Source organism: Molossus molossus, unplaced genomic scaffold, assembly GCF_014108415.1.
Source record: "Molossus molossus isolate mMolMol1 unplaced genomic scaffold, mMolMol1.p scaffold_m16_p_9, whole genome shotgun sequence".
NCBI classification, from domain to species: domain Eukaryota; kingdom Metazoa; phylum Chordata; class Mammalia; order Chiroptera; family Molossidae; genus Molossus; species Molossus molossus.
The window spans coordinates 76867651-76881467 of record NW_023425403.1 but is presented as its reverse complement, the minus strand read 5'-3'; the positions used below and the strand labels follow the sequence as shown (position 1 = coordinate 76881467).

General features: G+C 36.7%; 1 non-coding gene across 1 annotated transcript; it reads right to left on the bottom strand.

Moving 5' to 3' along the window:
* Window positions 1–1885: 1885 nt before the first annotated feature.
* On the bottom strand, window positions 1886–2048 carry LOC118623071. Its single transcript, XR_004958186.1, has one exon. It is a non-coding gene; the product is annotated as a U1 spliceosomal RNA (small nuclear RNA).
* Window positions 2049–13817: the final 11769 nt, after the last annotated feature.

Below are 13817 nucleotides of genomic sequence, written 5' to 3'. Positions count from 1 at the left end.
ACTTGCTTCCTGTAAATAGTAAGAGGGTAACACCATCTTCGAACTAGAAAAAGTTCATTTCCTGCTTCAAATCATAACACATGTGATATATAAAGTTCTTTGTACATCAAGTCAGAGTGTAATACAAAATTTAAAATACATTTTGCTAATTTATGTTCTCATATTTTCATTTGTTAATATTTACCAAATGCCATCTTCAACTAGTTTAAGATGCCAAATCAATATAATTAAGTGATTTTGCCCTGGTCTGTTTTGCTCAGTGGTTAGAGCCTCAGCCCTCAGACCAAAGGACTGCGAGTTTGACTCCCAGTTAAGGGCATATGTCTGGGTTGACGGTTTGGTCCCAGGCTGGTGAGGGAAGCAAATAATCAATGTCTTTCTCAATATCCTCGAGTGAGGATTCACAAAAAATAAAAATAAATAATTATTTTACTTTATCATTTGACTAGAAATTTTAATATAAACATTGACAAGAATGTAAAACTTTTAAGGGAAAGAAGTTTCAAACTAAAGGAATAATTAAATGTCATGAATAGGCAATGAATATAATTTTTATTGTTCTGCTTATTTTTTCTAAGTTAGCTTGGACTTCTTTTTTCATTTTTAGAAAAGATACCATCAGAGTTTAGTTTGAAGAAAAGACAACAGATGTTTTATGTATAAGAAATGACTATATAATTCACAGGGAGAGAATAACCAACTTAAATAAAATAAGGCAAAATAGTTATTATATAAGATATTATCTTCAAAATTTTCTTTACTTTGGCAAACAAAATACTTAATACGTGATGTTTTATGGAGTACTTCTCAAACTTTACCATGCATAAGAAAACTTTGTATAACTTGTTAAAGCAGAATCCTGGGAATAACCCCAGAGATTTTGACTTTGTACTGAGTTGCATCCTTAGCATTTCTATCTTTAACAGTTCGTAGATTTTGGAGATTTTTCTAGGAAGTGGACCACACTTTAAGTAGAACTGCTTTAGGATTCAAATATTCAAAATACATAAGCAATAAGATATTAGCCCATAGATGACGGGCTCAGAGAAGATGTACATGGCGGTCCTCATACCTTTCTCTGAATCATTCTTTATCAATGAGCAGTAGTATGTTGATAATGAGTGAGACCTATTGTGCCCAGCTTCCCTCCAGGTATGACTTAGTCCCTTTGTTACAGAGCTTGTTTTTCTTTGAGGTTCTCTGTTCATTAGTTTGTTCTTCTAACTTGCCTGTTAATACTCTGGAACTGTTTTTCAAGTATAAGAGTGTTGAAACTAAGCTCTTTAGTAACAAGTATTCTTATCTGTCCTGAGCATCTAAGCATCGCAGGAGTTAATTAGTGCCTGTCACCTAGTAAGCATTCAGTAAAAATTAGTGGAATAAATAAATAAAACCTAAAATATAATTCACAGTACAAATTAGTTGGTCCTTATCTAAATGCCTCTTTTGTTTTCTACAATATCTTATTAAAGTTTTGTAACCTAACTCATTGATAATTATGACACATACAATCACTGATTTTTCTCATTTGTCTCCCCCATTAGAAAGTATTATTTGAAAATGAGCTGTGCTTTCTTCTTACCCCTAGATTCTAGCACCTTGCAAGTGATTGGTGTATTATATGACTGTGCTTGATAAATGTCTACAATATATGTTGAGTTACCTCTATAATTTTTATTTTAAAAGTTCCAAGCATATGTTCCTTTCAAAAGTTATTATCTTCTTTCTACTGATCTTTCATTCTCAGCTCGTATTCTCAACTCCAACTCTGATTCCTTCATTAATGCTCCCCCAACCTCCAGGCAACCATGTTATCCACTACTCTGTGTTTAAAGACCTAGCCAAATGTCATTACTTATTTATTTGTATTATTTGATTTTTTTTCCAGAGGAAAGCACAAATGCAGTCCCCCACTACCACAAATTATGCAGTCAAGTTTCCCACATTTGGGAAAATCACAGGGGTCAGCATTTCAGAGCGCAATGGATACACCTAGCCCTGGGAAAACCACCTTCTTGATCATGGTATGTTCCCTGCCCAGTAAGGGTAATATTATTTGATTTTTAAAACATCTCTCCTACCCTGTTAAAAATAAAAATGTGTCTGTTATGGCTTATTATTTTATTACATAATGTAATTTTTAAACAAAAATTAGTTGAAGCAATATATTAAATTTTAAAAGAATCTAATAATGTTAAATGAACTATTCAAGTGAGTAACAATGATAGGGTTATTTTTCAATAACATGATAGATTGTTGTGCTTTTCTTCAACTTTGTTCCCTGTTATTTATTTTCACTCAATTCACAGGCCAGTTTGCTATTTTTTTTTTTTTTTTTATCCTCACCTGAGGATATTTTTCCATATTTTGTACAGATAGAGTGGGAGGGAGAGAGAGGAAGGGAGAGAGAGAGAGAAACATCGACATGAAGGGACACATCGAGTGGCTGCCACCCGCACGACCAACCAGGGCCGGGGACAAACTGCAACCGAGGTACGTGCCCTTAGCGGGAACCGAACCCGGGTCTCTCCGGACCGCAGGCCGAAGCTCTAACCGCTGAGCCAAACCGGCCAGGGCCCAGTTTGCTATTTAATTTAGGATTGCTAATAGCTCTCTAAACAGTTTTGAGGTACCAGTGATAAAAGATTTACGCTGAAATTTTCAGCCAAATAGTCCAAACTGTAGAATAACAGCTAATTGCAGAAATGCTCTAAACAAAACAAAAATGAGTATAATTTATTAAATTGTATATCTGAAATAAGCCAAACATAATCATATCAAAGATTATTCAAGAAATCAATGGGCATAACTCTCTCAAGGGTCCAACATCAACAGGACAAACTGGGTAATGTAATATTATTGAAATTGATATTATAATATACTTGCCTGAAAGGAATTCACAACTTTGTCAAAGGCTAAAACAGTTAGATATAAAAAGGGATGATAGAATACAGCACAGAAATAATTTTAAGTAGTCACAAAATAAATAGTTATAGAAAAATATTTTAAATGATTATGAATTGGGATTTATAGTAACGAGAAAACTAAAAAATATATACCGTTAAATAAATAATACACATATATGTATATACAGATCTATCTATCTATATATGCATATATTTAAAATTATAGATATATATGTACATATATATGGAGAGAAACAGCAAGGGAGAAAGAGAAAGAGAATATGAACCAAGACTTGGCCATGAGAAATGCATGTAGCAATTTTAAATAAAGCATTTAATTGCAGAGCAGGTAAGAGAGAAGTTGAAGATGATGGGATAGAAAGATAAATGATAGTAAATGCGGAAGGAGTCCTAAATATCATTTAAAGGATCTTTGTAATTTTTCTAGAAAATAAGGAACGTTTTATGGAAGTCAGAGACCACAAAGTTGGTTGAAAGTCTGTTACAAGCACCTGTCACAGACACCATAGTGTTGTGATCAGATAGCCCCCACCCCAAGTCAAAGGGAGAGCTTCCCCACCTTCCTTCTTGTCCTCTTGTATAAACGAATTTAAATGAGAAAACTCCAGATGACTGTGTTGTGATAAAGCCAATTTATTAAAGCAATTAGAGCATGCACTTTTACTAAAAAGAAAAACAAATCTATGTGTCTGCCTTGTGAAGCACAGGCAGGCTATCAGCCAATCTGAGGTGTCATATACCTTCCTGTCTATAGGTTTCAAAATTACTCTGAAGAATATTTTGGTACAGATTAATCCTCAAGATCTCTTTTTACTTAGTTGTGGCCTTCCCAGATTTCGTGAGGAGCACCTGGCAATTTTTTCTCACCAAGCCTTGACATTGCTGGCTTCTCTGCTTAGGGAGTAAAAGAATAAAACTGCCATTTTTCCTGCTCTCCTTCACAAAAAGGGCTGATTTCTTTGTTTAGCAGGTGAGAAAGACTCTCCCTTCTCTCTTCCTTCCATGCATTCTCTTCTTTGGGAGACTTTTGCCCATTTGCTGTCAAGTGTCCTTGGTTTGGGGAAATAACAATGGCTTGTTATTTACAAGTTGGGTGCAGGCTGTCCAAACTGTTTGGCCTTGTTTAATAATCTTATCTCAGGTTCTCTATTCCTCTTGTCCTGGATTTTCCTAGCTTTTCACAGCCCTGTAACATGCTTGCTCAAATTTAAGCTTGTAAATTTCTCGGAATAGTCATAGGTATTAGTCTTGACATCAACTTCTTAGTTTACAAAACTGAGTATACTTTTTTGAGTCTATATGTCATATTTAGTTCTAAGTATAGAAGTATTTCTTAGTATTATTTAATATGTATGGTTCTATGAATTACTTTTATCAATTTCAGAGTATCTAACACTGCAGCTCCTATTCTAATTTTTCAGAAATGTTATTTTTTTTAATTTTTAGTTGAAAAAAATTAGATTTAAACATACTATGTGTTAAAAAATTCACATTTTTGCAAATTGATACTAGAACTGCAGAATACTATTATAACCTAAATGACAAGATAAATTTTTAAAAACTACCTCCATGAAGTATGTTATCATTTTGACACTCTCTTAACAGTAAATGTTATTTTAATGGGCACTTTGTTTAGCACCAACATTATCTCAAAAAGCAGCAAGCTGTGTAACCTTGATAAGACTTATGTGAGAGGAATACATGTGATTTTAAATAAATTAAACCTTGGGCCTCTCATGACTGCTTCAGTGATTACCCCTAAAAGATATGAGGACAAAATACTTCTAATTTTCAAGCACTTTCTGCTGTCAAAAATTTTGTAAGGAATAATGCGAGTGTGTTATCCTACAGTAAGATAACAGTTCTGCTGAAATCCTTAAAATAAAACCATCACTATTATTGCCAAAAAAAAATACTTGTCATGAAATTAAAATGACAAATTATACTCTTGTCCTGGCAACACTACATTAAAATATCTAAACAATAAAAAAATTAAAATAATATAGAATTTTGTCAGGATAGCAAAGAACTGATGCTAAACCTTTTAGGGAAGTGTACAAATGGGGAAAGGAACTAGATTAACAATTCTGGTTGAAAACCAAACATATATTTCTCTACTTCTCATAGGAGCTTTTTTGGCAAATTGTGAATGACAGTGTTTTATTGTTTGTTTGTTTTTAAATCTTCACCCGAGGACATTTTTGCATTTATTTTCAGATAGAGCAAGAGGGAGAGAGGGAGGAAAAGAGAGAGAAACATCTATGTGAGAGAGACATATCGACTGGCTGCCACCCACAGGACCCTAACCAGTGCTGGGGACAACTGCAACCGCAGTAAGTGCCCTTAGCGGAAACCGAACCTGGGTCTCTCTGGTCCACTGGCCAACGCTCTAACTGCTGAGCTAAACCAGCCAGGCAGATGACAGTGTTTTTAAGGAGCTCTTTATGCAAGTCACCTGTGTTTGCTATTCCTATGTTTTGTGTTGAGTGTGAGTGTATCTCAGGGTAACATATTATTGTTATGAAAAGTTTGTGAAAAAGTAAAATAATAAAATCAATGGGATAATTTATTTACAGATCAGGGAATAGGGATGTTGATACATTATTTAGATAAAATAGTTTAAATAAAATCAGGTAAGACACAGACTAAAATGTGCCATCAAAAAACAAACAGCCCTGGCCAGGTTGGCTCAGTGGTTAGAGCGTCAGCCTGCGGTCCAGAGGGACCAGGGATCGGTTCCCACTAAGGGCATGTACCTCGGTTGCAGTTTGTCCCCGGCCCTGGTTGGTCGAGTGGGTGGCAGCCACTCGATGTGTCCCTTTCACGTCGATGTTTCTCTCTCTCTCTCCGTTCCTCTCTCTCCCTCCCACTCTACCTGAACAAAAAATGGAAAAATGTCCTCGGGTGAGGATAAAACAAACAAACAAACAAACAAGCAAAACCTGGGCTTCCCCAGCAATGTAAAGTCTGGAAAAGTACAGATTGCCACAAAAAGAGGCGGGGTAGAGGCTGCAAATGAGTTCCCTGGTATTATCAGCAGCATTCTTCCTAAAAAATTAGGGGTCCATGAGCTCTGTTATCTAGTTGAGCCATCATTCAAGAGATCTCAAGAAATGAAAACTGGTTTGGAAAACATGTGCCTACAATACTTAGATATGCATTTAATAACTGCTTGGAGGGCATCCATTCACCAGGGACGATTATAATTCCTCAATCCCAGAATTCAAGGACATTGTCATGTCCTGCTACACTCTCTGTGGTCGCCATAATTTTTGCCCAATAATTCCATCCTCTATGTCATACAACACACACACACACACACACACACGCACACACACACATACACGCACGACAATTAGAAAGTTATTCTTTGTCAATCTCCATAATGTGAAGTTTCTGTGATTCTTAGAAGAATCCTGATAGAGTGGGACACTGAAAACATCATCTTATTCATTCTCTCATTATTAGAAGAGTTTACCTCCGTCATTCCAGACTCTAAGGCAATATTATATTTTCCTCTTTACTAAAATGAGTAATTTAAAAATAACACAAACCTATCTCTCTTTAGCTTTCCAATTTAAATAAATATCATTTGGGCCTTTACACATTTAAAATGATTTACAGATACAAACTGTATAATAATTTGGTCTCTATTTTAATTGACTATGAATCCTCCGTTCTAATATCTGTAGTGCATATTGTAAGTTGGTCCATAAGTAGAGGATTCAATTTCTCTCCATTTAAACAAATCACATTGACATACTTGCTGTAGGAGGTGACTTAAGTTTTGAGAATGCTACCAGTATACTTTTTGAATTAATATAAATTTAAACAATATTTTCCACTTAAGGTGAGGTAAAATAACTTGAAAGAATTTAAATTTAAATAATTTAAATGCTGAAAATGAAGAAATAAAATTGTTTACTATATAGTATTTTTTTTTTCTTTATTGATTTTTAGAGAGAAAGGAAGGGAGAGGGAGAGAGAGAGAAATATCAGAGAGAGAACATCAATTGGCCAACTCCTACATGCCCCCCACTGGGGATTGGGCCCACAACCTGGGCATGTGCCCCGACCGGGAATCTAACTGGCGACCTCATGGTGCATGGGTCGATGCTCAACCATTGAGCCACACCGGCTGGGCTACCCCTATTATAAAAGCATCCTGGAGTTATTTTTACTTCATGTGAGGTCAAATAATACCGACCCTGCCATGCAATGATTTGACTTCCAAAATGCAGTGTCCTCAAAGACAAGGCATGTATTTAACTCATGATTCTGAGATCAGCAATTTGGGCGGTTGGTTCTTCTAGTCTGCGCAGAGCAATGCTCGTCTCTGCTAGACTAAGTCCTGGGTGGTCTGGGGCCAGTTGATGGCCTTGGGTGGGATGGTTGGGACGAGCTGGTCCTCTTCCACTTGTATCCTACACTCCAGCAGGTTCCTCTTGTCTTATTTCCATGGTGGTCATACGGTCTGAGTGAGAAAGGTGGTGTGGCAGACCTCTGAGACCAGGATCAGAGTTACCATAACTGTCGTAATGTTACTCCCTCTGCAACTGATCACTCCAAACAAGTCACAAGCCACCTAGAACCAACATCTAGAGAAATGAATTCCATCTACTGATGGGAAGATCTTGAGAGTATTCTGATCATCTACCACACACGGCAGACATGTTGGGATGATCATAATGCGTTTTTGTTTTGTTTTTTAACAGCATAGTCTAAGATCTCATTGTCATTCCCAAAGAGAGCCTGCAGAGTTGCAGCAATGAACAAGTACATTGTTTAGAACAGGGATTTCTTTTTAATGTCTCATTCAGTGAAATAAAATAAATAAGGAGAAACTCACACTTTGGAGATTGGATCACTGCTCACACAGCACATGACAGGGTAGGAAGAAACCCAGAGGCTCCCCTGTAAACAGGTTGTGACCCCTGCTGTGTACACAAGCTTGTTTCCTGTTGATAAAGAAGATCAGTCACCTCAGCCCTTGTCTTAACCACGGAGTTTTGCTGCTTTATCTCTGACAGGAGAAGTCCCCAGTGGCCAGAAGGCAAACTCAAATTTCAATTTAATGGATATATTATTAAACTACATCGTGGAAACTTTCCTCCCTTGGGTGCCAAAACTTACAAAATGCAGAGGACAAAGTCACAGAGACAGAAAGAAAACCTTTTAGTTTCATGAGGTAAAAATAATGTGCAGGTCCAGCCGGTGTGGCTCAGTAGTTGGGCATCGACCCATGGACCAAGAGGTCACCAGTTCGATTCCGGTCAGGTCACATGCCCAGGTTGTGGGCCAAATCCCCAGTTGGGGGCATGTAGGAGGCGACCAATCAATGTTCTCTCTCATATATGTTTCTATCTCTCTCTCCCTCTCCCTTCCTCTCTCTAAAACCAATAAAGAAAAAAAAATAGTTGTGCAGCATCATGCGTAATTCCATCTCATATTTCTTGAGCTCGGAGCACAGGCTGTGGTTGAAAGCGCATCTATGTAGTGTCCGGGTTAATGTCAGAGATGCCATTCTGTAGCCAGCATCCCCACTCACAGGTAGTGCCATCCCTCCGGACCAGAAACTGGATCTCCATAAGCCAGAAGACCATTCTTTGTGGTCAGCTATTTCTGGCAATGAGGCAGAGTAAGATCAATGAATTCTATAATCTTCAGCTTTTAAAAAATATATATGTTTGCTTTAATATCAGAAAATGTTCCCAACTTAGAAGCCATGCTGGATAGGATGCTGTGATGATGAATAAAGCTTTCAACGGGTTTCCAGGTCATGGTTCCAGCTGAAGCATAGATGGCAGGGAAAGCAAACCGATATTCTATTCCAGTGAGAGAAACCGTTTCCGTTTCCATGAGACCATGTGTCCAAGTACCCAGCCTGCCACCAGGATATTTGTTGGAGGGCTTATAGTTTGTCAGTGTTGTAGGCAAGTAGGGCACTTACTAGTGACAGTATCCAGGACAATCTTGGTGAGAATAAATGTATATCTTTTTTTGAATGTACAACACTTTCCACTTCTTTGCCTTCCTTTTCCATGCAACTATCATTGACAGTTACAGTGGCCGGGAAAGAAGTCACCTGACATCCATCAAGTAAGAGATCTTAGTCAGATAATTGTTGAAAGTGTTCAGGTCTTTTCTGAGCATTTACATGGGATACAGTCTCACTATTTGCAGGTTATTTTAAGACATTTACTCATCTAATATTCTCCAAAGTTCATTGTTTTTAATCTTTCATTACTTATCGTATCTTTTCTTACAAATCCCTGACCAGCTAAACAAATTATTAACAGGCTACAAATCAGTGCAGATCTGTACATAGGGCCATCTCTCCTTCTAGATAAAGTTAATCAAATATTTACTGTTTTATTTTACAAAACCATTATCTCCTTTCTTCAGAGCTTTTACCAAGCGGAGAGCATAATATGACACTATTTCAATTATGCAGTACTTCTATAAATCAGACTTGTTATTTTTCCTACTGAGTCAATTAGTCTGAGAAAACTCCTCATGTCACAGTTATGGATTAAGGTTAAGATGCTGGTGAGACAGAGGAACTGAGAGAGTAACAGCCTCTCTCTGTGTATATGAATATGTATATGTAGGTATACAAACACATTCGTATACCTGTAGAATTTCTTCCAGGTTAAGCCACTCACACAACAAGATGCAATGATGCTGCCCATGTTCATGTAGCCTTGGTGATCACATATGGTTCATAATGAAGAGTTAGGTCACATAGTCAGTGATTATTCATTCCATGCTCCTATTTTTAAATTTAGGGAAGACTAAATAATAAGCCAGTGGTCTTAGTTTAAAGAAGAATTAAACTTACTGAGCCCTGGCTGGTGTTGTTCAGTGGTTAGAGCGTCGGCCTTTGCACCAAAGGGTCATGGATTCAATTCCCAGTCAAGGACACATATGTACCTGGGTTGCAAGTTCAATCCCCAGCCCTGGTTGGGGCGCATGTGGGGAGCAACTTGTCAATGTGTCTCTCTCACATTAAGGTTTCTCTCTCTCTTTCTATCCCCCTCCTCCTATCTTTCCACTCTCTCTAAAAATTAATGGAAAAAATATCCTTGGGCAGGATTAACAAAAAACAAAACAACTTATTGAAGAGAATATTACTCTGCACCAAAGCCAACGATGTGCGTTTCCTGTCAGAACTTGTCAGTGGCTGATACATTGTGTATCACTATATTCTCTAATGAGTAAACCCAGCCAGCCACTCTATCCAGTGACCCCACTGAAACCTAGTAGGCCTTATGTGCAATGCACTAAGTGGATTAGAGTTACGCATTTCTTTCCAAATTTAAGAAGTTTTAAGCATTGTGCCACTTTCTTTGAGTAAGTAATTCAAGTTAACCAATTGCCCTTTCCCTGTGGAGGGTATATTCTAACATACTACACACAGAGCCTAAGTAACTTTATTGAAAATGCAGACCTCTCACTTTGGGTGGAATTTTGCTCAGAGTTTGGTACCGATGTTTCCCCAGTAACAGTACATGTACCTCCAGGTCACCATGCTGTCCAGTGTAGTGAATGTGAGTCATGATCTGTGAGACGATGAGATGATAAAATCTCTATGGTGTGAAGAAGTCACTAATCCAGAAAGATAACGGGCCCTGAGGCAGAGTGTGGCAGGTGACCTGATGGCTTTGTGGCACTCTGTATTGGATTTCGCTGTATGCAAGATGTTAGGACTGCATTTTTTTTCAATATTTTTTTTCTTCAGAAACCACATCTTTAACAGCTACTATAAATGGACTTATATTTGATTGCAATAAATCAGTCAGGTGATTGAAGTGGAGAAGTAATAAAAAGTCTATGATCCTTGCATTGTTCAAGTCTTTAATGAAGTATTTCTTTTGGTTAATTGTGTTGTTAGACAAGATGACCAAGATCCTCATGTATGTCAGAGAGCTAGTAGGAGGACTCTGACGGCAGCTTTATATACTCATCCCAACTGTGTATTCAGAAACTGGGAGAATTATCCCATGCTGTGCTTATGGAACTACTGGGTTCACTAAGGGGTTGAATTAGGCCAAATTCTGTTTGTCCAAGTGGCATTCTGGATTCCAAGCTATTGATATTGCTTTGATCATTAATTGCTGAACTTATTATTTTACTTTCCCTGGTGCAGCTTCCTTGGTTATAAGTAAGTATCAGTTACCTGGTACCTTGTACAAGTCCTTTCAGGGAATGCCAGGTGGGAGATTCATAATATAAATTTTTTGCTGACAATGTAGTCCTTTTGCAAGAGTATTCCCCATTATTCAAGTTTTCAGGTCTGAGAAATACACAAAACTGGGAAATTTAGTAGGGACCATAGATCTTTGGGATGGCTCAAGTTTTTTGTTTGTTTTGTTGCTATAGTTTATCTGTTATTGTTTTACATTGTTTTTGGTGGACCAAAAAATGGAGGAGGAGGTTTCTATTATTTCTGTATAGATGATATATGTATTTGTTTTTGTCCCTGGGTACCATGATCAAAGGGTCAGTATTGTATTTGCCTCTTGTTTTATCCCTCTGATGACTGTACTGACTCTGCCGTTTATTGTGACAACCACACCAATGGCTTGGCTTGCCCAGTGATGTTACATGATTCTGGTCATCTAGGACCTCGGTATCCACATTGAAACCAGAGAGTCCATTCCAATGGAAATATAGTTCTTGAATAACCACCCTATAAAGCATATATACTAAAATCATTTTCAATAATTCTAATGCCCTCATTGTCACTATATACTTCAGTACTACAGTTAAAGGATATTTTTTGTACTTTCTTATTAAACAAATTCAGGGTTAGTTATGGTGCATTGGACATGATTAATATACTCAACGTTTCTATGAAACTAATTTGAATCTATTGAACTGATTTAAGGGAGGGAAGAAAAGAGGAAGGGAAAGGGAGAGAAATCGGTAAGAGAGAGAAACATTTATATGTTGCCTTTCCATATTCACCCCAACTAGGAACTGAACCCACAACCTAGGTATGTGCCCTGACCAGGAATTGAACCTGCAGCCTCACTGGTGCACCAGACGACACTCCAACCAAATGAGCCACCTGGCAAGGCTCAAACTAATTTTTAATTTATTTTTTACATCAAGAGGTTTCTAAACCTTATATATTCCATGTTTCTATTTAATCTGGATTTTGCTTAACCAGTAAAGTATCTAATCAGAATAATATTTAGAAATGCAAGTTAGAACATTGCACTCAGAATCTCTAAAAGTTTGACTTTTATGATAATTATTGCCTAGTCACTCAACACACAATATGATGGGACCATATAATGTTTTGAAAATACAGAAGCCTTTGGAAGCTAACCAAAATGGGTTGAATCCACCTTCTGAAATATCTATTACATTGGCCATTCTTGAACCTTTATGAGTATCATTACCATCAATAGCAACATTACCATAATATATAATAAAACAGTATTTCATATAAAGGTCATTGTGAAGATTAAATAAGTGTCTAACAAGTGGTAATGTTATAAAAACAATCTATTATAAGTGAAGGTGAGAATTCATAAAATGAAGTAGTAGTAATTGAATTCAAATGTTCACAGTGTCTACCATGTGGCTTCTACATGTTTAACTAGAATGCACTGAAACCAGGGATATGATTTTTTTTAAGTATGTGATAGTTACACTTTCCTGTCTAAACCGTGTGCATGCTTCTATTGATAGTCATAAGTAGTGTCTTAAGTACTTCTGAAAATGAATTAAAAAAACATATACTGAAGCGGTGCATTTACACAGGCAACTGAAACACTAGACTTTAACTTGATTATTGCACACAAAGCAGTTCCATGTTGACAGGTAACTATTATTTATGAGAAGGTGATGTATTACTTTAAGTTCTCCTGACAGTCTTTATGTATATTTCTTTTACCCAGGACAGTTGCAACCTAATAGTGCATTAAAAGACCATGTGCTATGCCATTTGTCATATGCTATATTTATATAATCTATTCTACTTTCTGCTTGAGTCCTAATTAATCTAGCAAACACCTCATTACCTTTTTAAAAACCAGACTCTATTTGAGGTTAATTATTAAACTATTGCAATATTGACACATTAAGTACACACACACATATATATATATATATTTTTTTTCTCGATATCCAGAAAATTCATAGGGTATTGGGGAAATTTTCTGTAAAATATAACTCTAGACACATTAAATTGAAAGATTTTTGTAGGTTAAGTTACATTAAACCACATAATGTTTTTGAAACATAGTATTAATGAATAATTGAAAAATAATATGTGGAACTTACTGAAAGGACAGCCATGTAAAGAGACAATTCTGTAAACTTTTTTGTATTACACAATAACTCACACACTATCCAGACACTCATAGCTCATTGAAAAGCATGCACCCTCTTATTCTCAGGAGGTCTATCAAAGTTTTCACCCTTCCTGACAATTTTACAGACTCTGGCTATAGTTTTCCAGGTGCAAAATACCATGTAGAGAAACACCCCAGAATATTCCCAAGTGTACACTGCAAGACTGTGTATATTGAAAATCATTTTTCCCAAGCATAGTATCTTCAAATTCCACACAGAAAGCAAATAAACATACGAAACCAGAGGTTTCGTATAAATCGGTGTTTCCCATCTTAAGTTTAAGAATTGGTTGACAAATTGTCTGAACCCCCCACTTAAAGAAAGCAAGACACTGAGGAAGCAGTGACGATGAAGCTTGGAAATCTACATTTTAAATAAACTAAGGACAGAGTTCCTTGGATAATTTTGAGAAACACAGTTCTAAATTATCTGTGCTATCATTTTTGTTTTTCTTCTAGATCTCTATTCAATCAACTAAATCAAAATGTCTTTTATTTTATATGTCCTTTAAAATATACCTAA